The sequence below is a fragment of the Passer domesticus genome, chromosome 3 (assembly GCF_036417665.1).
Source record: "Passer domesticus isolate bPasDom1 chromosome 3, bPasDom1.hap1, whole genome shotgun sequence".
In the NCBI taxonomy this organism is placed as follows: domain Eukaryota; kingdom Metazoa; phylum Chordata; class Aves; order Passeriformes; family Passeridae; genus Passer; species Passer domesticus.
The window spans coordinates 102,197,879-102,224,726 of NC_087476.1; the positions used below are offsets into that span (position 1 = coordinate 102,197,879).

The 26,848-nt window shown below is 38.0% G+C and overlaps 1 long non-coding RNA gene across 1 annotated transcript in view; it reads left to right on the forward strand.

Moving 5' to 3' along the window:
* LOC135297322 (uncharacterized) overlaps positions 1 to 26,848 on the forward strand; it is a 476,053-nt gene that overhangs the window by 418,146 nt on the left and 31,059 nt on the right. Inside the window, exons 19-20 of the long non-coding RNA XR_010359348.1 lie at positions 10,657 to 10,709; positions 11,041 to 11,232. This is a non-coding gene — a long non-coding RNA (uncharacterized LOC135297322). The remainder of the gene's footprint in view (positions 1 to 10,656; positions 10,710 to 11,040; positions 11,233 to 26,848) is intronic.

Consider the following 26,848-nt stretch of genomic DNA (forward strand, 5'->3'; position numbering starts at 1 on the left):
AAAGCAACCCAGGAGGAGTTGCTGCTATGTAGTTGAAGGAGGCCGATATGTATAAAGTGTCCATCAAGAAGGACTTGCCAAGAATTTAACCATTGTCAGTCTTCCTTAATTTGATTACTGGGATGTTTATATATTTTTGTACACTATGATATATATATATATATATATCTATATTTACATATATATTATATTTATAGTTTTAGATTTGGGGTGATCTATGGTGCTTTCTACAGTAAATTGTGGCTAAAGCAATAAGCCAGAGAGCTGGTGAGGAAAGGAAAGCAGATAATTTCTTGAGAGAATTTTTGTGAGAAAGCACTCTATTATATTTAGGGACAAGGCTTGCCACAATAAGTTTGAGTTTGCTAAAACGTGTGCACACTGACACAAGGATAACACAAACGATGTTGGAAAAGTGAATTAGAAGCCTCAGCCAGAGCCAGATCAATAATCCACAACTTTCAGACTGTTGGGAAAGGTGCCATGTATGTCACCCGGTGTGTGCAAGTGAGTAAGAGAGGAAGAGGAACATATTGAGTGGATAATGAATGCTGGAGACTGTCTTTGCAGAGAACAAACCTGTCCATTCTGAGATATGAAGTGGAATTGATTTCAGTGCACCCTTTTATGAATGTCAGTCAGAAGGTGAAACCCAGACAAGGGAGGACAAGGTTGGTGAGAGATTGGATACCAAGCTTTTAGGAATTAATAACCTTATCGGGAGGTGTGTGGGTTAGTGCACAGAAAGTGCAGCATTAAAAACCTGATTTGTGCCAACTCCTGTGAACATGTTCTCTAGTGGATGAACTGTTGAGCACAGAAGCAAGGAAAGGTATTTATGGTTTTCCTTTGTTCCCTGAAATGGGGTGGTTGATACTATGCTTGGTTGAGCCAGTCAGGAGTGGCCATCATTGCCTTCTCTTTCCTTGCACTTCCCATGCAGACCCTCATCAGCATCTTCTCAGCCCTTCTCAGTGTCTAGGATGTACAGATTCCACAGCTGTAGATTTCCCATGACACAGTATGTGCAAGATCTCAAAATATACCCAGGGAAGACAACCTGTTTGGCCAAGCACTTGGAGTGGCTGATCCCTCCCCAGAAAGTGGGATAGGGCTGAGAGACCTACTTTGGGCTGTAGGTATCACTGGGATAGCTCTGGCCTGAAACTCTGAGTGACATTTTTATTAACTGCCATATTGGTCTGATTTCCAGGAGACTTCCCTTCTCATCCTGGGCAGGTCCTTTATGCCACATATCACCCAGTTTGCTGTCCCCTGCTTATGATTATGTGGCCACTCAGAATTTGTTAACTCAAAGTATGACCAAAAAGAGATGAGTTCTGCCCACCATTCCACATTTCAAGATTCCATCCTTATTTGTGTATTGCACAAGGCAGAGTCAGAAAGAGTAGGAGGCCTGTGCAGCTGTATCCAACTCCCCATTGTACTCATGTAGCAGCAGCCTGAGTGACTTGCTGTTCATCATCTTAGACCTTGCTGTGCTAAGTGACCCAATGGTATGATTAATTACTTTATTTTATTTGCTGAAAAATTATCAGACTCAAATTTATATAGAGCTGGGTGGAGAACCTCTGAAGCTGGCCAAAACAATTTTGACAGGATTCCAAAGAAAAGAAAGGCACCTTTGAATCTTTCAGAAAAATAGTATTCTTCACATCTGCTGTACTAATGATTTAGCATCAATTCCTGGTGCCAAAGGCAAGGTCTGAAGGAACAGGCAGGGGCCACCCTAGGCAGAGTGTAAGAGATGAGACTCCATCACAGTCGCTATGTATGGAAGAGATTTAGTGCTGTAGCATTTTACTGTTCTAGCTTTCCCACAAAACAAGGACACATTTTAACTTATTCATTCAATTATTTGCTTCTGTTTTAATTATACAATAAATAAAGTTTGGAAAATTTGTAATGTACTGTATAAGGCAGATAAGCACAAGAGAGAAAAAACCTAATTTTTTTTCCCTGTGATTGCATGGTTTATCTAGGTTTAGGAATAACTCTGTAGTAATTGGAGATGGTGGCCTGGAGAAAGTATCCAGCTCTGAAGGGCTCTAAACCTCTGCAAAAATGGTCACAAGATATTTCCAGGAAAGAATCTCTCTGACTCATAATTTTCACCCAACTATCTGCCAGTAGACATGTTGAGAAGGAGGGTATCAGCCCAAACTGACTTCTCTGGCACAGGCTGAGAGTTTTCCAGGTCTGTGAACAGTTAAAATTTTTCAGAAACTTCAAAGAGGGACTCCATAAGACCTGGCTGATTTTACAGTGCTAAATTCAAAATTGCCTTGTCTCCAAGCAAACACAGACTAAATGACTTAACATTAATGTACCATACTAATGAATATGCCTTTCAGATACCAACACAGGCAGTGTCTCATATATTTCAAATAAAATTAAATACATCTCAGAAAGGTGTTTGAGAATCTGCTCTGCATATTTGGTGGCAAGATAGTCTTTCTGGTTCATTTAACTGTTTCATACCTCTGTAGCATGTACTCTTCTTTCCCTTGTCCTCCTCCCTACCCACTCTGAAGCTGACTTTATATGGAACCATTTTTAATTATTGTAATATTTATTTTATTAAAGTAGTCTTAGTTACACAATTGACTGTCTGGCTTCTCATTTTGCATTTCAGCATGACACATGCACAGTTTTTACTTTATAGCCCTTATAGGATTTTGCATATATTTTTGAGGAAAAAAAGGAGACATTTATAATTCAGGCTAAATAAAATGTTTAGAGAGGACAAAGAGACAGTTACTACAATCAGAAGCTTGTAACTCACAGTTATGGTATCAGGAAGCAGCCAGCATTTACAACTGCCTCTGTCTAGGATGTATTTGGTGCTGGGTACTATATATTGGGTGTGAGGGTGTCCTTGCATTAGGGAAAATAAAAGCTCTGGGTTGGCTCAAGGTCGCTGTTGCTGAGAGCACAGGCATTCAATAAGCTGAGTAGGTGATAAAGTTTGACTTCTAGAACTTTCACATTTATAACACAAAGATAGCTGTTCTAAGCCTGTTGTTAAGTATCTTCAGACTGTCACAGCTACAGCTATAACAGTCACATCTTGTTCTCTATCCTCGTGAAAGGAGATGATCACAGTACCACTTGTGCCATGCTGCATTGTCCAATTATCTCTAAGCAGTTTATTGCAGGTGTGTCAGAAATCATCTGATTGCAGCGGCATGAAGATCCACTCAGGTTAATTTCTCCTGCTTCCTAGTAACTTCCTTGGCAAGGACATTGAGTCCACATGGTGCTCTGCTTTTCAGCACAGCAGCCTGGTTTGGAGCTAGTGTGGATATCCATCTTGGCAGTGTGCTTCAGAAAACCCTGTGGGCAAAGCACCTACCTGCAGCAGAGGCAGACAAGCACACACTGAGATGTGCCAGGAGGAGTGCACCCAGCAGGGCGAGGGATGTGAGACCACTGAGGGGCCCCCTTGTACAGGGGAGACATGGGCAAACTGGAGTGTGCTCTGCAGAGGCCCACCAAGATGGTGGGGTACAGACTGCTAGCCCTGAGAGCAGAGGCCTGGTAATATGGGTTACCTGGAGAAGAGAAGATTTTAGTGGGGGATTCACAGCAGCCTCCCAGTCTCTACCAGTAGGGTATGCTGGTGCCAGGCTGTTCACAGAGGTGCTTGGTGAGAGGACAAAGGATAAGACATGTAAAGTTGAAACAGAAGTTCAGAGAGGCTTTTTCATCCTGAGGTCAACCAAAGACAGGAACATGCTGCCAAGGATGTTGTGTGACCTCCATCTTTGGAGGATTCCTTAGCAAAACCAGCCTATATCAACAAGAAGGCTCTGATAATGAAGCCTAGGGTGGAACTTATGTTTTCACATGGCACATCATATACAGTAATTTCTTCATTTTTCCACATGATCCACAAGATACAATAATTTCCTCATATTTCCACAATGCAGTCCATCATCATCCAGCTGCTTGCCTGTTCAATTTATATCTTTTGTTGCATTTCCCATTCACAATCTTTCTCATTAGGACATGTGTTGGAATTAACTTATTTAATTCTCTTATGACTTATTTACAGCCTGATATTTATTTTTCTGTGACTAGGTTAGATAAGTATTTGAACTTTCTCTGTAACCCTTTGATATCTATTTGATGATGATTAACAACTAATTAGGCTGTAAGTCTTACTCCCAAATGTTCTCTTTAGAGGGAAAATTCTCATGTTTAAATGTTAGAAATGAAAGAGATACCAGTACTCACAGATATAATCCCTGTAAAGTTCTGTAGATTAGATATGTGTATCAAGGTGTTTCCTTCTCATATTTTTCCCAGCACATGGGCTTTACTAAGACAAGCAAACTCTTCAGCAGTGTAACACAGTGTGCTGTGGAGCATTACAGGAGCATCCCACTACACAAATGGGTGGCAGTGTAAAATCCCCAAGCAGATGGAGAACTTGATTGACCTGACAGCATCCCATATTAACAGAGACTAAAAAGAGTGCCTCATCAACTCCTGTGACCCAGGAGCAGTCTGTTAGTTTTAAGATTGCTGGTTTGACATAAATTAGTAGCACAGCAGTTTTGCATTTCCTGTTCCCTCCATACAGCTTCTGTCTCAGCCCAAGACCTTAAGACACAAAAATCCTTCAAAAAGCACAAGGTCTTTTTCATTTAGTGTCAATTGTGGATCTCTATCTCAGGAATTGCTGTATATGCAGACTCAGACATTATCTTTCTTTTTTCTTCTCTGGTTAGCAAGACACGCTCTCAGAGAAGCCTTGAGCGGTGTAAGAAGAATATCTGTTTCCAACTCAGCTTTCACAGCTGCATGGTTTTCTCCCAGACTAAAACAGGAGATCACAGTGTCATAGCTAGTGTTCACTGACAGCACAAGTTACAAGTAGTTCTGAGAATAAACCTTTGCCTGTGAACGAGGCTTCTTCATCCTTAACTATTTGACCCATTTTTTCATTTCTATCTTTAATATATATATTTTCACCATGTGATAGAGAAACAACCCTTATTTCCTTGTCTGTGTGTGGCTGAGAGTGTTCTAGATTTTTCCTGACTGAATTTTATAACAACACACTTGAGAAAGGACTCTGAGCACTGTGAACTTAGCAATGTTTGAGTATATTTAACACTAGAGACATCAACTTTCAATGATTTAGTATAAGCACTTTTGAGGAATAAAGGCAGTAAAAATGCAGATAATTGGATTTAAAAGTGGTTTTGACTTTACAGCCATATAATAGACTTGCTAAAATCTACTGTTGATAAGGTGATATCCCTTTTGTTTGGATCTAAAGACATCCTGTTTTCCTCAACCATTAAGGGAATGAAGGGCTAAAATCATTGTAAGTTCAGTGGCTACATAAGTCATGTCTATTTTCCCTGTAAGGGAGTCTCTGATATTCACTCAGTGGAAATGGAAAAAAAAAAAAAAAAGAGCAGAATATCATTTTCATGTCACAGTAGCATAATGAATGAGACAAGCCATCCACTTCACAAGGATTGGGCACTCTTGATGTAGGGAATCCATAAATCTCTTTCATTGTGTTTGTCAGCAGTCGTTTTTAAGGGCTTCTTTCTCAATTCACAGGTTGTGGTTATTAGTAACCTCATAGCTCTGCTGCAGATGTCATTGAGGCTTATTCCTCAGAGCCGTGTCATCAATCATGGCTTTCACATGGTTTTCACATACTGGAACTCAATAATCCATAGCATTTTTTTCTCCCTAGTAAGCATGACTTCAGTAACTAAATGGAAAATGTAAGATATAATCATCGTGCCCATGCACAGACCACATTGACGTGGCTGCTTAAACTGACACAGGCAGTGACATTTTGGTAATGCTGTACATTTCTCTGAGGATTACCCTATATGCATGGAAAGAAAAGCCAACCACAGCTCTGAGTTATAGGAATTGGTGCTGATGCTGCTGACATGGGAATTGCCACAAGCTTTTTCCAGCTATCACTCTTCATGAGGCTGCAGTGTCACTCCCCCAAGTGTTGCCACATTGTTAAAACATCTCACATAGTCAGAGCAGTTCAAACATATATGAAGAAACCAATGCTGAGGATTTGTGATAATTGAAGATTTTTTTCAGAACAAGGAGGTTTCCAGAACCTTTTGAATGCATGACGTTTGCTGAAAAATGTTTTTGAAAAAGTGTCTGCTTAATTAAAGCACAAGAGGAATTTCACACATTTCAGCAAGAAAATGTCTGTAATCTTACTACAGAAAAGGTCTTATCTAGCATGCAGTTCTCAGCTCTAAGGTGGAAGATGAGGAGCCTAAGGTTTTCTCTAAAATATGGTGTAATTGTGGTAAAATATGATATGCTTTCTTATATCATTAGTTCTAAATGTGCACATGCACATTTTTTAATTACGATATTTCCAATCTTTGTCAATACATTGCAAACATCGTGAACAATCAACTTTTTCCCTGGAATGAGTTGCATCTTAGTAGTGAATCTCATAAATTTAATCAGTCGGCACATATATTAGTGTGGTCATTTATACCTCAGATGTTCATCAGTGGCACCCTTGCTGCTTGTTTGCAGAATAGATGGAGTATTTTGGATCTGTGCAATTGCAAACTGAACTCCCCACTTTGCCCTCCCTGGCAAATACTCTTTTTCAGCCTGAGAATATTTCTTCTGTGCTTTGATTCTGGATTTAGTAGAAAAATACAGCTCTGATGACCTCTTCCTGAAATTGCTGTTGCAGCTCTCCTCATCCACTTAAACCATCTCCACAGACTCTGTCAAAAGCCAAAAGCAGAATCTGCCCTGATGTGTAAGCTTGGGACATGAGCTTCTGATCTTGCCCCATTTCACCCACTTAGTTTAATTTTTGGTTCTCTAAAGATTCAATCTAGAGTAAGTCAGCTGACATCAAAGGTGGGAAAACAGCCTTGGAGGAGAATGTATGGATATTTTTCTTCTGTTCTTCCAAGAATAGTAGAAGAAATGGACTCCCCTTGTAGAATGTAAGCTTAAACACAAGAACAGACTCAGACATGTAGATGGGGGACAAATCTGTCTGCTGCTGGTTGCCATTTCTGAGGAAGCAGATGCTGTCAGATCACCTTCTTTCATCTCCTTTGGCAGTTTCTCCAACTTGGGAAATATTTCCTGCTGCCGATAAGTTATTTGAGAGAACACTGTGGTGGAAAGCTGTTCAAAGTATACTGTAGGAGCGAAGCTGCACACAAGCACAACATGCCATGCTCTGTTCCTGTCTCATGGACCACAACAGTGGCAGCTGCCTGAGGCTGCTTGTAAAGAGATCATCGACTTAGAACAACCTCTAGGCATTCAGGTCCTTTGACAATTTTCTGGCTGCTAATAGCTATCCTTATGCAGCCAAAAGAGTCAAGCTTTTTTCTCTGCCTGACCCTTTTCTTTGGCAGGTCTGATTTCCTCCTATTATTCCGGAAATAGGAGGAAAACATGCATCACATTCCATCCTTGCTTTCCTGTACAGAGGTGCCACCCATTGCTCTATTTGTTCTTCCATGTTCCTGATGCAACTCACCTATTTGGAACACAGCAAATGTGTTGAAAAGATCAGATCCCAAATGGGACCATGAATGAGGGGTAAAAATTTCAAACTGAAATGTTGGCTATTGGACAAAAATTTGGATGCCTGGGTAAAAGGGGTTGTATTTTCTGCAGTGCTAAATACTTGGAGGTCTCTGAGCTCTCACTGAAATCCAAACCAGGAGCTGTTAAGACGAATATATTTTAATGCCCTTGGAATTTCACAGGTGAGCAAAAATACATGACATTGCCTGATGTTCAAGTGCAGCAAAATTCCACAAGTTTCTTAACCCTATTACCAAACAGAAGAAGCATAAATCCTTAATTTCATTGTCTTGTTTCACCATGTAAGGCCCATTAAGATATTGACTCTATCACTGCTTTTCTTTTTTTTTTCTTTTTGGCCACAGGGAAATTCTCATTCATTGTTGCAGAATCAGCTCTTGAAATGTTCACAGCTTTTATTCTAATGAATATTCTTTCTTCACTTGTGGAAGCATTACAAGAGTCCATAAGTGATTCCATAAGTGATTCCATAAGTGATGCAACAGCGCAACGGGGAACAACATCAGTTTCAAGTTCAATGTCAATTGGCATGTGCTGAGACAAACTAATGTCCTCAGAGACAGCTGGATTTACTCCCTCTGCTCAGTACATTAGGCCCATCAGATAATTCACATACACTTTGTACAACATTACACTGATGACATTAGTAAAATGTGAACTATCAAATATAATTTTTTGAAGCACCTGTCAAAACAAAAGAGCTTGATGGAATAATTTAAATATTCTTAGATTACTTGCTAAAATACCAATTTTCAGACTTTCAGCTCTTTTTTTCTCCTTCCACAGACTAAAACTTTCTTGTGCATATAATTCCTTTGGTTTTGTTGAGAAACGAAACAGTCCAGTGCAAAGGAACAGAAGTAAAGCTGGCTGTATGCTTCTCAGCTTCTCTGCACCAGACCAGCTTTGTGGAAGCTTGTCACTTCAAAACAGTACTTCCAATCCATTAAGACTTTGCTTGGTGTACTCTAGCAACAACTGTGGAGAGAATCTCATGTGTAGCTCACTCATTACTAGTGTCTTCTCTGTTTTTCTTGGATGATTAAATGCAGGATATTTTGCTGTTCCTTCATGTGCTGAAAGAAACTTATTTTCTCCAAAAGTGTCCTTTGAAACATGACACCATAGAAGGAAAATCATTTCAGTTGGCTAAAGAGATAGGAAATTTGAAGAAAAAGTAATTGGATACCTCTTAAAATTCAAGGAAAGGAGGTTCTTATTCCAGGGAAAGTTTTTTTTTAATAGCAATAAACTGCAGTAGCTCAGATGCAGAAGGTCTCTCTGTTTTGGAGAAGGCAAAGCTCAAGCATTGCAGGAAGTTGAGATTGGAACATCTTTTATGGTAATTTAGATTATATTTAGATCTGTAGTTTTAGAGCACAGATCTTTTAAAAAATCGGGGAATTGTCACCTGCCAGCTTGTAGTATCTCTTTCATTTATCTCAGCACCTTGCTGGGTGACACTTCTGAAGGTGTACAGGGTACAAGTCTTTTCATGAGGCACAAGTTTTAAAGTTTTTTGTCCACTCACCTTGGATACCCAGTGTTGAACGGGAACTCTGCGCTTGATTTTCACAAATGTTGATATTTTTAAAATTATATCTACAAAATTATAAAAGGGCTGAAGAGAAGTGCTCAAATGTTTAGATATAGGACTTTGTAAGTATTTATATTGAGTGACTAGAAGCAAGTCAGCATAGTGTATACAAATATGGCTGTCATATCATAAAGCTGAATATTTTTATATTTTGTGGAGTACATAATGATGACTTACATGAGAAACATGTTCTTCAAAAGAAAATCAAAGCCCTCAGAGACCTGTAAGACACTATAACCTCTGATCTGAATGTTCAATACATTTTCCCTTCTGTTTAAATATCTTTCTCTCATATAAATTACAAATCAATACTTTAGCCACAAGAGATTCATCAGTCTTATCTTCTGCTTGGCATATACTAAAATGATCATGATTATCACTTGTAACAAATACTTGGTGTTAATTAAAGTACCTTTTCAGGTCATTTCATCATGGCCTATGATCTAAGATTAATGGCTACAGCTCAGTAGACCGTTGTTAGAGATTGTTTTCTCCATTCTGAGGAATGATAAAAATTTAATTAATTATATCTTGATTAATGAATTGGAGTAGAACATGATGTTGGTGGGGGGTTCATTTCCTCCTGCAGAAAAGAGAAGTTTTGCATTTTGTTCCTAACAGTATTTGTCAGCTAGTAATGAGATATTGGTATTTAAAATACAATATTTGAAATGTTCAGATGAAACTGATCAGACTTACATTGTATTATGTAGCATTATATAAATTAGCACATTCAGCCTCTAGGAAGGCATGACCTGTGGTTAAAAGGAAGACAGGACAAAATAAAGAACTGATCATTCTCTGATACTAACTGACTTGGACATTTTCTTCATGTTGCTTCCACATTGTCTCCTCACCTGCCATTTTGGCAGAATGTTTGACAGAATGGTGTATGGCTTGTGCTGTATTATTTGACAAATATATTGTGTTATAAACACATACCTTACTTTATATTATTTGCATAAAGAGTACAGCTAATAATTGAGGTGTTATAATAAAGTTTTCATATCTCTAGGAACCGCAGTTAGTCTTTTTCCACAAAATTTTAAAATAACTGAAATTATTCAGAATCCTTGGTGCATCTATAAAATGTTGTTTTTTAATATTAGAGCCAAAATTTCGAGCTAATCACAGTGCTTTGACAAACAGAGCTCTGGCTGACTGACACAATGTTCCTTAACAATGAAAAGTTTTGTGAGAAAAGATACTTAGGGGCACTTGGAAATTCAAGATTCTGAAATTAGATACCAATAAAACTATGCTTCGTATAATCAGGTGTAATAAGGAAAAAGTTTTTGAAATGAGTGTGGTGCTGGGCTAGGATGTTGCTCAATTAGAACTGGGAATGTTTTTGTTTCTGATATTTTATGTATCAATAATCCTTGATGTACAGTGAAATTAATAGCTGACTGTTCTTTCTTGCTTTGTTCTTTTTCCAGCATTGTCATCTTGTGTTATCTGGCTGATTTGCATGGATTATTACTTCTCAGAGGTAAGGACCTGCATGTTATCCTTTTCTTTTTTGTTGGGGGGAGAATTGGTCAGAGGGTGAGCTGTGCAAATCTGTCGGCTTTTGAAGGATGCTATGGACAGACGGATTGAAGCACAATCCTTGCCTTGAATCTCAATCTAGTTTGTCGCTTCAAGTACCTAGTGGGAGAAACACTAGCCAAGATGGCACTGGAAGCTCTTTGGATTCCTTATTCTTAAGGTAGAAATGTGCTGATTCCAGATACGCCAGATACTCTATTTGTCTGGTGTAAATAGGCCAGCAAAATTGAATTCTTTAATCTCAATACCTATTGTGGTTTCTTTTCTTCTAGACTCTGCAAAGAGGACGAATGATTGTGTCAACTCAATGCAGGCATGCCGAATGCAGTCAGTGTCTCTGTGAAGCCTTCGAGAATACCCAACAATTGCTCAGCCTGAATGAAGAAACTCAATCACAGACAACCCAATCTTGTCTATGTAGGAGTACTCTATTTCTAAGGACAAACTTGCCTGGGTTTTGGGAGGTAAATGCCATGTTTTCAGTGCTCTGAAGATTTAAAGAGCAGCAGGCTGTGCACACATCCAAACAAGACTGATTTGTTTTGAAAAACTAGAGGGCTTTTTTATGGTCCAAGCTGCTTCATGTTATGTCCCTGGCTATAACATCACATTGATTACTGGGTCTAAACTAGACCAGAAACCTTTACCAGGAAGACAGTAGCTAACCCATTCTCTTCTACTTTTTTTTCAGGCTTAAATAAGAGGAGTCTGAATATTTGCTTATTTCATACTTCACACAATCACATACAAACATGGAATAATTACCTTCCAAAATAGAGAACAGCAATTTTCCCTTTTATTAAACTTTAGTTTTTATCTTATGAAACATATGTACTTGAATTTCAGTGATATTTCACATGGGTAAGAACTGAAAGATGATACAAAGGGGTTTTTATTTTGTGCAAAATTTTTTACTTGTTTTCTATAGTTTAATTTTTCCTGCACTTAATTATATTAATGTTGGGCTGTTTATCTCTATAGGACTCTGCTGGTAGAAAAACCATTCTTCTAATGAGGAAGTAAAACTATCAGTTTGATTAATCAGAAGTGCTCATTCTTTTAATTGCACTGTAGTTGTTGATTTTGGGGGAAAAATATTCTGAAGAGCCCACCCTTTTATTTCATGTTGCCTGTGTGTGTTGAAAGGGGAAAAGGAGAAAGGTGCTGCCTTGGGCAGTGATATGAGGACAAGAGGGTGTGATCCTGCTGTGGGCTGGGGAGTGCCAGTATGCAGAGAGTGGGCTTGTGATGGGGGATGCCTGGGAACTGCTACAGAGGGGGAAAAGGAAAATGTGACAAACCTATTCCTGTGTAAATTTGCATTGAATGACTATAATGCAGATTTTTTTCCTTGTTTTATTTTTTGTTGTTTTGGTTTGGTTTTTTTTGTTTTTAATTTTTTTATTTTTCAGTGTATCATGAATATCTGCCCAACAGATTATCTGATATCTAATATTTTACTTCAAAATAATGATCTAATATCAAATTTCTTTCCATAAGGGCAAACTCCTTGTAATGCCATCAAAAGGGACACAATCACAAAGTACCAAATAGCTCACAAGAGCTGCATGAAGAGCAGACATTTGATACTGTTAGATGGGAGAAGTGTAAGACACAGGCCCTTCAATCGAGCCAGATGTGGTGTGTAGGTATCTTTGTAGATGGATAGCTGAGAGCATCTGGAAGAGATAGAGATGAACAGAGAGAAATATGTGGATATACTTCTAGGTATAGGACATATTCCATAGTAATAATAATGCTGTTTTCTAGAAAAGGTTTTTCCTGTCTTCCATATTACCTCTGCATAAAAGGATTTGACGAGGCTTATTTTACTATGGATACATTTGTGGGTAAAAAAAAAAAAAGTCTTCAAATGACAGGACTACAGTTTGCAATTATAAAGCCTGGAACTGGTAATAATAAACCTAGAAAAGTAATTTTATGTGCCTGGATCTTTGGTATGAATTGTGTGCCCAATATTACAAAAAATTTCTGAACCTATTTTTAAGGTTTAACTCTGAATTTTCTTTGTCATGTGGTTCATCCTTTTTATGTATTTCTTCATCACTTTACTTATAAAAATATTTCAGTCATTGGTTTTAAAGAGAGATATAGGCACTGCATTCTGAAAATAAGAAATATGTATCTTCATTTTGATATAATGCAGATGATAAATAACAATTAAAAAGCCAAGTTTCAAAGTACAGATTTCCATCTAGATCTCTCTAATCTCATTTTTGTCAACTCTATCACCTCATAAAATAAGAAGCAGGAAGTAGAGATTGATGCAAAGGCAAGGCAAATTTGTATTGGTGTGTTGAATGTTCTATTAAGTGCCTTGCGCTGCCTTGTCAAATGGAATCAAAACTCTTTGATGCTGCGCATTCTGGATGAGTGATTTGATTTTAGGTAAATTTGGCACTCATATTTGTACTTTAAACTAGATGTGGCACATAATGCTCATGTTTTGATCACTGCTTCAGTAAACACAAAGGGTTTTTTTGGTATTTTACGAGTAAGACAGAGTTGCAAGATTGTACTCGACTTGCAAAACAACAAAATAAATCATAGAACAAAGTCAGCATTCAATAAATTATGCACTTCACATCAAGCTGTGTCGACATCTTAAATGAAGTATAGCTTAAAGATAAGGTGTTAAAAGGGAAAATTATAGATGTACAGTGAGTTTCTTTAAAACCATCACTTATCCCCATTCCATCACTGTTGCTGTCATTTTCTCTTTTGGGCTTTAGTTTTCTTTCTACATTTTTTGGCCTAAAGTGTCTGAATTATGACAGAAACTGCCATATTATGAATAATTCTTGATAAATGCAAAAGGAGATGAAATCTCTACAAACTCAATGAATATTTAAGGTCACATATATAATATTAGCTCTGACAGATTGTTAAACCTGGGGGCTCTTTTTGAACTGAAGGAAATTGCATTGAAAACCTGGGATTTTCTTTAAGTATATATTGCATGTCATATGCTCATATTACAAAATTCTTGTTTTTGACAAGCACATGTTCACTTTTCCTCCCTGTGGCTCCAGTCTGATACACAGCCATTCTGGTTTTTTTACTCTCTCTCCCTACCTTTTCACCCTCTCACCCTATGCTGATATCATATGCTATACACTTTTTACTTTCACTACTGGGCTATCACTTCAAAAGGGCTCTTTTGAGTTTGCAAGAAAGTTTACAGCTGAAATATGTGAGAAGAAGTTCCAATAAGGAGGAAATCTCAGAAAATTCAGGGTTTGCATTTGCTTTGGATCAGCATTTAAAACTTCACTTATCCAGCTCATGTGTACTGTACACAAAGGCGAGCCATTTGCTCCATTAGCAAATATCAGTTCTCCCAGTTGTTGGCATTTCCTGCTTTCTTTCAGGGTGGAATCAGGAAATATGAATATTATGAAAATATTTATAATAACTACAAGAGGCTAATAATTATCTTCAAAGCAACTGAAGTCAGGAAATTCAGGCTTAAGCTTCCAAAATTTACCTAAGATTTGATGCTTATTTCCACCCTCTATCAGCCTCCTTACAATAGAGGATCTGAATCATATATCAAGGCATTGCAGAGGTTTGAGCCATTTTAGTCAATGACAGGATAAATGCTGGACATAGTTTTTTTTCCAACCAATTGCAAGTTTTCTCCGTAAAAGCATAAAATGGAAAGAGGGATGTAGAGGTGGTTAATACTTGCTGTGTGACATAGTTTCAGTAGATTATGCTGTGAGTTTTGGCCAGTAAATTTTACAGCTGTAAGCTGTATTAATAACTTTTCCTTTTTAACTTTGCTTCCCCGATATTGAAGAAAACTGCAGGATTCTGGACTGATAATGATACCTTGGACTGGGAGCTGTGTGAGGAAGCCTGGATTGGGGGGATGAAAACAGATAATTTAAGGACTCAAGAAATTTAGTTATAACTAAGTTAATTTTATATATTATAAAATAAAAAAGAACCCCAGACAAACAAGCTTTGGTTTATCAAATATCCTAAAAGTCCATTCAATTCTCTATTTTTTTTCTGAATATACATTTACAACATTATCTGCACCTGAATTTTAATATATTAGTATGTATTTAACTCATTAGTATGCAAAAACTTTCAAATATTGGATTTTTACCTGCTAATTCTTTTTAAAAGGGTAGCAATGTCATATAGTAAAGTACAAGGAAACTTAAATCAGATTTTTACTAGCTAAGCTTAAATTGTGTGGCTTATTTGACAAATTTTGCTTGCTTCACTGGCTTTCATTGCAACCCGTATTGTCTTAGGGGCACCTTGAAGTTCTGCAGGCCATGGTTCACTGCCCCAAGAGGCCTGAGAAGCTTTCTATTGAATTAAAAATAGAGTATATCTTTGCCAAGAAATACACCATATCTTTGATCGAATTTATGAACCTTGCAGTGACTTGATGAAGCTGTCAAACATGTAGATATTTTTGAGAAATGACTCAAGATTTACAATTAAATCTTCATGAGATTAACTAATGTGACAACAAAGGGAAAGGTGCTTAAGGGATATTTAAAATAAGCAATTGTCACATAATTGTTCCTGTATGTATTTTACAAACTCCAAACTCTATCCTTAAAAGCTTCCTGCAAGATCTGCTTTTAGTAGGTTTTTACTGAGAGGCAGCATTGAAATAACTTAAGTAAGCCATTGATTCTTTTTACCCATATTGTATCCTCCTATCTAAGGGCATGAAACTTGCTATTTTGTAAGATTTATCTTTGTTCTGTGTCTGAGGAGAACTTAAAAATTCATTATTATTAGAAATACAAGACATATCTAATGTTATATGAAAGACACATTTTGCTGCATAACTGTTTGAGGTTCATTTATGGTTATGATGGGAGATTTTAAGGAGTAGTTTCTGAAATATGGAGCATGAAAGAAGGATGTCTGCAATCCTTCCTGAGACTCTAGTGGCTACATACTGAATATCACAAAATATGAAGAAAAAGCATATTTTAGTACTGCATGAATTCAGACACATAGGAGAAAGAATTCCCTTTAATCCTTTGGCATTCTAGAGGACATAACATGTTTTTTAATTTCTGTGGAAACCTTTAAAATTTTAGTGATTTATGTTAGTCAAAACTCTGAAATATTTTGGTCAAGAAATATTTCGGTCAAGAAATATTTCTTAGTGGTTCTAGTAATCTGAACTGTATTGTTCAGGTTCTCTTGTTCCTAGTCAGACTACATCTTCCCTCATGCATCATAATTCCTCAGTGATATCAAAATGTCCTTAATTTTCACATAAAGTTTAGCTGTGTGAACTTCAGTTTCCTTCTTCTCACGTAAAGTTTGTCATATTCTAAACTCCTCTTTAGTACTACTCTTGGTTCACAGAACATACTGGCAACTGCCTAAGACAATGTAACTGTTTTGTGATTGAAAAACAATCCTCAAATGTGGTTGGGGTACCTTTTCCATTTTCTGCTGCTGGGCTCAAGTGCCTTCTTTGGAAGACAGGCAATTTACCTCTAGCCTGACTAATAATTATTTATTTCTGTTCTTTGGTCCAATTCTAGTCCTTATTATTCTGCTTAGCATTAATTTGCCTTTCCAATATCCAGTATATATATACATATATATATATATATATAATTTATTCAATTTTTTCTTTTATTTTTTACCCTTATTTTTATAGTTAACAGAGAACAACCTTTCAATTTACACATCCAATAAACATTTTATAACATGAAGTTTTATCTAAAACTCTCTGTAGTTGCTTGAAAACAGAACATCCGAGAATCCGAGAGACAGCTGGTTGATGAGACAAAATTCATTGATTTGGCACAACAGAAGAACAGATTACCAGACACATGGTTTTACTAGTTTTTAGCTTTGTTTGTCTAGTCCCTGTGAATTGTTCTCAAGGTAACTGAAGAAATACAATTCAGCTTTTCCTTCTGCTCAAATCATCTTCCTATTAGAACTTTATTTCCATATTTGAGGCTGAATGGGACCATGATTCAACCAAATCCTTTCTCTCCAGGTTCTTAAGGAGATTTCTTCATCATATCTTTCTTTTATTGTTGGTGTATAAAATAAAAATTGTAAGTAGAAAATTGTGAAGTAATTCCCTTAGAGAGCCCTGGGCACCAGCCGCCTGAAAGCCTCTCATCCTGTCCCAGAGAAGATTGCTAGATTACAAATCTTTCCTTCAGGCTGGACATAGAGCTAAACTGCATAGCAGGAGACATCTCTACAATCCTTGAGAAATCTGCCAATATAATGTGTCATTTCTCCTGTGCCACCATGGTGAGAGGACCTATTGCTCTGTCTGACTTGACATACTGATGCAGGCTGACAGCTCGATCACTGCACATTTCTAAGACTCATTGCTTAGTATAATGCTATCTTGCCAACTCACATACAAGCCCCAAAACAGCAAAGGAAATGCAGTGTCATGTCTTCATTGGCATGTTAGGAGACAGCTACTTCACCAGATTCTAAAGACCTCCTTCAGCTAGCTCAACAGTGTGAAGCAGACTAAAGAATGCTCTGGAATTTTTGTAATGAATACTGTTTTGCCATCTCTTACTGCAGTTTCAAGATGTTAACTGAGATACAGTCAAATATTGTACCCCCACCAGATTCCTGAGTACTGCAGAGACAGATGTTAACCCTGGTGTTTCTTAAGGACACTGTCTATTCATTTTCTTAGCTTTTGTTGGGGAAATGGAGACAGACTTTGCTAGAGCATGCATTTTAGTGTAGATAAGGAAAATTGTTCAAACTTTTCCACATTTCTCTGTGTTCTCCTTTTCCCTGTTGTCAGTGGAATTGGTGGTGTGCCTTTCTTTCCCTTCTCTCCCCACTGTAGAGATTGCTTTCACCTACAAGCTGAGCAGAAGGTACAGTGAGTTGTGTCCTGTCCTCCCTGTCCCCCCACCCTTGCACCCCTGTATCTCATGGAAAACAACATAGATGCTGTAAAAAGTCTTACAGCACTTCAGGCCTTACTGTGTCTGACTTCTACCTCACACTGACAAAATGCTGAGTTTTCACAATTATTCTCTTGTGAGCAATTGCTGTGAAGTGATCAGTTCAAGTGAAGAGTGGCAGACACTGTGCAGGTAGAAGTGCTATGATGATAATGAGCAAGGGTGCACAGTCAATGGACTCAGACAGGAAGAGCTAAGAGACTCAAATCATTAGTGTTCTTCTAACCTCCAAATCACCCTTTCAACTCCATCCCTAAGGGCTGTGATATGTGTGAGATGTTAAAGATAAGGCCTCAGGACTTCTGGTATCCTTGACAGCAGGAGGAGGTAGACCTTTTCACTCCTTTCTCTTGGTTCTTCTCATTCTATTTCTAGGAATCTATTTGTGGAAGTTCTGCAACCCAGATTATGAGCTTTGGAATACCAAATGCAAATTCTCCTATGCTGTTTAAGAACTGTTGAATATAGAACTGCTGATGTACATGAGAAAGGAAAGCAAAATAAAAGTGTCCCAAGGACACTGCTCACTCAATGAAGAATTGTAAAAAATAAACATATAATTTTATATTCAAGTTTTCAATAAGAAGAACTATTCACTGAGAAAAAAAGAAATCTCAAGTGAATAACAATGACCATTATGGTCCAATCTTTCTCCAAGAATGATTATACTGAAATTAACTGATTTATTAGACAAAAATTTTATGGTATGGCACATAATGATCTGTCAGCACTTTCTCTAGGTCTAGCAAAAATAGTTAATACTTTGCAACAGCAATTGCATTAGTTGATTATTTACCTCAGTACTTTTTGAAGAATTTTTAAGGCTGGAGAATGAGGTGGCAGAGCCCTAAGACTGCTGAAGGGAAATTATTGCAGTCTAAATGAAAAAATAACTGATCTTTTTCATTTAGACTTGTATGCAGAAAGACACAAAAGAGTAAGAAGAGGACAGTAATGACGGGGGTCAGGTCAATTGTGATCATGCTGCTGTGGAAATGAGATGGAAATCTTGCGGGACTAATGCACTGGTCAGCTGCCTGAAAAGCCAGGAAAGGCATAGTTGAGTATGGAAGATGATCCAGGTACTCAAAGAGAAGAGGGCCCTGGCTCCTTCTACCACTGAGACTCAGTTAGCTTTTCTGATGATTGGCCTGAACTGCCAGTTGCTGTGCTTGTCTGTGCTTGTTCTTTGGATGTGTAGATAAAATGTCTTAAAAAAGATCTGCTCCTTTTCTTTTCATTGCTTGATCATTATCATTTCAGCAAAAAGAAGAATTTGTTAAGAGGAGCACTGTGAATAAGTGTAGGAGAGTGCCCCCTAATGACAGAGTGGCAAAGCTAACCTTTGTCCTCCAAAAAAGGAAAGAAGCCCAGAAGTTTCTCTCAACAATTAGGTGAAAAGCCACCTCATAGGACCCCAGAGGCTTCACTAAAAACTCTGGGTCATCTAATTGGATAGAAGCCAAAAAGTCCCGCCTGACCCATCAGGTAGAAAAGGGGAGGACAAAAGAACTAAGAGGCTTTTGTGAATGTGTTTTTACCCGGCGCAGACCTCTGTACCTGGCTCGGATTTTCTGTTTGTTATTTTGCCTTTTATTAAACCTTTTTGTTTCTAATACTGCAGCAGAAGCCATCCTGCTCATTATTCGCCTCCAGAGATAATAGCTAAGCTATCCTTGGGTGTGCTGGGTTCCCTTTTGAAGGTTTATAACACCTGGCCCAAGAAAAAAATCCCAGCAAATAAGCTCTTCTTAGGCCAAAGGGAAGTGTTTGAATTTTGTCAAGAAGAAGAAGAAAGTACAGAAATCTTGACAGTGTCTTAAATCTGCCCTCTTCTTGGTCCTCTTCCCCTTTATTTTCAAAAGGTATGAGTTTTTGTATGGGGACTACTGGCAATACATACCTGCCTAGTTGCAGAAGATGGGAATCCATGGAAGTACTTATTGTGGTAGGTACAGGCATTTAGCACTGCACATTGTCATGCAGGGGTAGCTGAACTAATTGCTCTCAGAATAGTCATGTGCCAGAATCTTCTGGTCTTCTGATGTTCTGCTCCAGCTGAATTATCCAAACTCAGGAACTGTACTAATGTACCTACTTTGGTTGTTGAGTTGGCTTGAAGAAATGCAGCATATAATTTCATACAATATTCTGCATGGACATGTGCAAGGTTCACCTCATAAGGGTCTGAGCACACAAAAAACCCACAAACATGATACTGATATCAATCCTGTTTAGTCATCTAGTGTATATAATTTTCTAAGGTCTGAAATGAGTCCTGTATGAATTTTTATAATAGGATTATCATTCTGAAATAGTACAAAATATGCTTTTATTGCATGACAAGTAAGTATAGCCTATTGTCATATAGATTAAAAAAAAAGAAAACTAACAGGTATTTCCTTATATGTGAAATTCCATAATGCATGTGCTGTAGTACTATATTATTGATTTATGCTGGAATCAAAGCATCAAGTATCACATAATAGATTAGAAACTCTGAGGTTAATGCATTGAGCAGTACTATGACCATCAGTGTTTAGGATCTTGTGAATCTTTTAAAAGGGCTGTTACATTTGTCATTGGTCAAATTTGACAGCTACATCAAAATAAGTGTATCAATAAATAGACAGAAGGAAGCTAAACTGCAAGGAGACATAAAGAGGTCAGAATAGTACAGTGAAAGAACATGACATACATTTTGTGTAAAATACCAAGGAAGAAAAAAATACCATCAAAAATTTGAAGGTGGATTTTCTGAAACAACCAGGGAACATCTGAAGATGATAAAAATAACCAAAACACAAGACCAATGTTCTGGATTCCATGTAGAACCTCAGAGGAAATAGGGTAGCTTTTGTATCTCTGGTGAGACATCGTGTGGAATAAAGCATGATTTTTGATTTCATGACATTGGAAATATTAAAGAAACTGTGAAAAGATAAAAATGAAAACTAAAATTATCTAGGAGATGTTAAGTCAGGATTCTGATGTAAGAGATTTGGAAAAACTTAAGTAATGTGAGTGTTTATTTCCCAGTGGCTTTAGGACAGAGGTATGGATCAAATGCACATTTAATTCAGTAAAACACTACAGTGGACTTAATTTTGAACATGGAGCTCAAGCAGACCTCTTTTTTTAGACATTGATTTATTCTCCAAAATACTGGGGAATTACAGAAATGAAGCATACAGGGTAATTTTCACATTTGAAAGACTTTCTTAAATTGCAACCTATTAGTTACAGGAAGGAAATTCTTGTGCAATGGGAGGTATATAGAATAACTGATATTTGGGAAATGTTAATTACCCTGTTTATTTTGCTTTGGTGTAAATAATGATTCAAAATGTAAGACCTTTATTGTATACCTTAAAATATATTTCAGTTCTTGGACTTGCTGGGATCAAAATCCCTGTGTGAAAAAAGAGCAAATGGAAAAACTGTTCTTCCACTGATCCTTCCACCTGCCTTTGTTTCATTGAAAATTCTGGAGAAAATTTAGCCTTTCATTTTGTTAAAAGAAGTCTGCCTTTCGCTGTCTTTTTCACCTTCATTTTCTTTCACCTTCTGGTTCTTTTTTGGTTGGTTTGTTGATTGGTTTTCAAAGCAGTGGATATACCCAGGATGACTGAGGGGCTGGGAAAACTGGGCTTCAGCAGCATAGTCATAAGGAGTTGCCAAGTGTAACCTGCCATTCTCATACTGGGCAACAAAAATGCCTCAGCTTCTGCCCCTGTCTTTGCACAGTCCTGAATGCTACATAGCAGAAAGGAAAATGCATCTTGTGCAGTCAAAATAATGTAGTACTTTCCATCTATAAGAGCATTAGCAGCAGAGAATATTTGCCATGGGGAGAAATACAAGCAGGTGAGGTTAAGAATCAAAAATTAGTAACCTCACCTAAACACAGAGGCTGAGATTGGCAGGTCTGGAGTGCACAGCACGGTTCAGATGGACCAGCTTTCATTCACCTCCTATACCTGTCTTTTCTTCCTGGCTATGTGAAATGCTGTCTGGTAAATTTCTGAGGACTTCTCTAGCAATGCTGACTGTGAGCTTTCCAAAGGGATCTTCTGACACAGCCTAATATTCCCTTGTTTGTTGCCTCAGCACTCTTACCCTGTCTATATTCATCTGTACTTCACTGTGATGTTTTTCAACAGACTCCTTTTCAGGGCTTTGAACCTGATGTTAGCTTTTTTATCATTGAGGAAAATCCAACACTGGTTTCTGAAAATGCTCAAGGTTCTGAGTCCAAGAGATTGCATAGCCTGTCTTTAAATTCAGAAGTCATCAGAGAGATATCCTCAGGTATGTTTACAAAACCATCTTTTCCAGTATATGATCATGAATTTGAGGTGTACTGAGCTGATCCTTGGGAAACCTACTATTTACTAAGATCTAGGAAGCTTTAAGGAAAAAGCTATAAATGTCCTTTCAAACTATGCTTGATGTTTCAGGTAGATTTCTCCATTTCACCTATAAATGGGAAAAAAATATTCAAGAGCTGAAAAGTGGAAAATAACCTCAAACATCAGTTTAAGCAGTTTAAAAGGTGCAAGGGAAATTTTAATTAAATCTTGGTTATTATATGAAGATGGTTTTAGTGAGCTGGAAGCAAACTGAAATTTACTTCATGTTAAATTTTAAATTGTTTTGTCTGCTTTTCTTTCACTACACTTTCAGTGGCTTCACAGGTTATCACAACACTTGGAGATTAGGAGTAGAGGGACTAAAATATAGTTTCTTCTTGGGTGACTTAGATATTTAAGTACAGATTTGTAGATGTTGCAAGGCTTCAGATCCAGGCCAGCAAAAAACTGTTGTGACTAACTTTTACCAGAATTCACTGGAGTTAGAGAGATGTCTGACTAGTTTGGGTGGTAAGCATCATGAACATAATTCATGGTGAATTGTAATTAAGGTCAAGTTCCCAAGTGATTAAATCCAATATTGATGCCATCTTCTGCAAATTTACTTTCAATGGAGAACTGCAATACAAAGGCATGTCACTGTATGCAGGAATAATAAAAAACCTGTGACCTTCTGCTTCTTGTGGCTCTCTCTGAGGTCAAGAAGCCATAGCAACTAACTTGAACATTTAATATTCTGGATAGAACACTTTGGAAATATTTTACTATGCACCAAAATTAATGCAAAAGTAAATAAAGACAACTTACTGGGAAATGATCAGATTTAGCAAACCAGTTTGAATGCGTTTATCCTGACAGGCTGGTGAACCTTGTTTGCCTGCTCTATTTTTAAGGACTTCCTAACCCCTATTCTCTTTTTTGCCAGGAGTTCAAACAGTGAGTAGGAACACCTTGTTCTGGAGGCTGCTTTCCAAAGTACTTGTTGGAGAGCACACAACAAAAATATTTTACCACACGTGAAAACAAATATCGCTGAATAGCAATTACAAATAATTACTCAGCTTTTTGAAACGTTATAGTTGTGTATCTGTTTGTTTTTTCTCTCCTTTCAGATACTCAGTTATAATTTCTTAAACTCAAATAATTTTAGAAAACATAATAAACATTTAATATGCATCAAAGCCATCTGGAAATGCTCTGCACTGCACACAGAAGCAGTGGGATTCATCTATGCATATTCATCATTGGAGGTTTTTCTCTCTCTAACTTTTACATTAGCAACCCAAATAACCCAGGTTGAGAACATGCTTAAGCAAAAGAGACTAATCTGTGTAAGGCTTTTAGAGGTAGGGCATTTGAAAATCCTGTGAAGCATCCCTATCCTCTCTGACACTTAACTTCCAGTGAACACCTAACACCATTTTCAGTGCTATCTCAGCTGTTTGGGAGACCTAATGCAAGTGCCCAGGTCAGAGATGATGACAGTCATGAGCTGGTCACGTGCCCAGCTGAGGCCAGTGAGTACAGTGTCAGACAATTTAAAATACAGCAAGATTTTTTTGTGTGTTTTATATGTAATAAACACCATTGCCATACAGAATTTCTAGGATCGAGTTAAAGCAGGTGATCAGCACAGAAAAATGAAAACTCTGAGACAGGATCATGACTCAGGCTCTTAAAAGTACTGCCAGGATTGCTTGTGTCAAGCACTGTTGGTCTTGATTGCTAATTTATGGCACTCGAAAAAATAATGCATATTATCATACATATACCAAAAAAGTGGGTAATACTATAGGTTTGCTCAGAAGGGCTTTGGTCCTGACACAGAAGAGGAGAAAGAAGATTAAGGTAGACCCAAGTTTTTCTGCTTCAACAAACCTTTCTTTGCTCTTCATTTCTCAACAAAGTCTTTCCCTGGAAATAAGGATGGAGAGTACGAAAGTACATGTTTTATATATTATAGGACAGATGGGTTTCTATGCTTGAAAACTATTGTATTGATAATACAATTAGCCTCCCTCAAAATTCTGGAACTCAGTACCTGAGGTGTCTTACCTTCATATGTGAAGAAATAATCCTACTCCAAAGAACTTGTAGCAGAAGAGGAAATAAAATTAAAATACTCTATTTGGACAAAAAGAATCCCTCTAACTTATATAAAAAGAATATAATTAAAAATAAGTTTACATAGATTGACATAAAATTTGTTGATGTAAACCCCATTATGTTCATGGAAGGCTTCACCTTAAATATCTCTAGGTGAGGTCTGAGGCATTTCAGAGATGTGAAAAAGGGAGGAAGTCCCACCCAGTGCTGGCCGTAGGTGCAGCGAGCTGTGTCTAGCTGCCGCTGTCTGTCTGCCTACTGCAGCAGAGGCTTTACGTCCTCTCACCCTGGGTTTTCCTTCATACTTATTGCGACCTGTTACTGCTTGAGTAATGTAGAATGCAAGACATTTGTTGAAACAACCTGAGGCTTGAAAAGGTCCACAGTTCTCCCGTAAGAGCACGACTTCACAGCTGTTGAAACAAGTTTCCCACATTTTTTGCTTCGTAGTTTCTACGAATTAAAATACCTCCACCAATATTTGCTTGTTACATGACTAATTGCTGGTCTCCTTGCCTGTCTGTTAACTCTGGATAATTCACCTGCTGTGTCCAAACACTGCTCTGATGGTTCAAACACTGTGGTATATTTTGTGCTGCAGAAACACATTGCAGCAAGAAACACTGCCGACATTCATCTATGGTTCAGTCAACAGATCCTCACAGGTACTAATAGTTTGTTGGCATGTCGTAATATTACAAGGTAAGAAAAAAATCCACCAATTTTTAAAGTGGTAATTGTCACAATAGATTGAATATGCAGGATTCCAGAATACGAGCAGAATTATTCCGTGATGGATCATCTCAGTGCACGTAGCAAAATATTACATATCTAACAAGAATTTATGAGCACAGCCCATTCATGAGGCTTAACTGCATTTTACCAGCACTGAAAGCTGGGATGAAGGAAGAAAGTATTAGCAGTCAGAGCTTTTTCTGCAATTTGTCATGCATGTCAACACAGGGAAAGACATGCTTGAGCTGGCAGTGACAGCACAATTGAACAGATAGCATGAGACGTGCCCTTCACTCTGTTGACATGCACTCAGCATAGTCAGAGCACACTCAGTAGAAGCAGTTTCTGTCCTTGAGCATTCCCAGGGAAGGGACGTGCTTTTTGCCCTGCACCTGTGCTTCTCTCCAGGCTCTGTCTCCTGATTAACACAACGAGAGCAGCAGTTGCAGCTCCTGTCTTTTCCTGTGCTGGATCTCTAGTGTGAGATGAAAAACATTCTCAATTCATATGAGTAATGAGCATTACAAATTAGACTGAGATCAATTATTAAATGAAGATTATTATGAAATATTAAGAGGAATCTATTATACATAATGTATTTGTCACAGATTAAAAACCAGCATTCGACTAATATCCTTCTCTGCCTGATAATGTATTTGGATATTTAACATATTTAAAGGGAGTGCAAACAAGTGGGAGGGAGGTGCATCTATTAAAACAAGAAATAGATTTGCTAATGGATTCTGCAAAAGGGAGTTTTCTTCTGTCTTGGGTATAATTTATCTCTGGTCTCTGGTGAGGACATGCAGACCCATCATCTCAGGCTTTTGTACCATTGTTATCATTACTCACTGTGAAGACACTACTTTATTGTAGATACTCTAGGAGAAGAAAAATTTTGATTTAATGTGTAGTCCTGTCAATTGTGTGCAAGTCCTGTTGACTAAAGAGTGCTTTTGTAGTAACAAAATGAAGTTGCTGTTCAGCTGGGAGTTCATCATGACACAAAGTACAAGCAGTAGTCACTTGTTCCCTGAGTTTCTTCTAAAGCCCTGCTGTGCTGAGTTGTTTTGCATTGCATCTGATGATTCAGTGCTGCAGCTTTGTGTCCATGCTTGATATGGTGAGGACATGATGCTTCTACAAAACCTCATTAAAATTGTCTCATGGCTAGAGATGGTTGAAAAAAAAAAGAGGAATCATTGATAGAGCAGTTCTTCCTTTAGAAAATTCTGGCTCCACAGAAATAAAACAACCTGTGGAGATTTGTTGGTTCCTGTAGGAATCAAGCCAAAGGGCAGGATTTCTGGTTCTTCCTGAACCTTCCTGACTCGCCAGGTGGTGATGACACTTCTGTCTTACCTGGCACCCCACTTTCCTCCTGGCTTGGAGGTCTCCTGACCTCAAAGCTGGGGTGCAGCTTTCCCAGCATGCCAGCATCAAGGAGAACACACTGGCTTCTCTGTCCTGCTGGCTGAGGCCAGGAGGAGTCACTGGGGAAGGGGAAAGGGACAGGTGAAAGATCAATGGCTGTGCGGTTCCAGGGCACTGTGACCATCCAGCAGAAAGGGGTGGGAGGCTGCTGGGTTGCTTGTGTGCTGTGACACAGGCAGGGCAGGAGTAAAAAAGAAATATGGGATGCAGGGAGAGGCTGCTGGACCTTTGCACCATGCAAAGGAGTGCTCAGAGTGTGGGGTGAAGCAGGAAGCCCATTGGATGGACAGAGGGAAAGATTATATTTAGCTACAATATAAAAGATTATATTTAGCTACAATATAAAAGAAAAATATTCCAGAAACCTGTCCTTTAAAGTTGTTTCCATATTTCCAAAATAACATCTGTTTGAAAATCAGTCCATTTCAGGATTTTGCCTTTTTGCCAACACTTAGAAG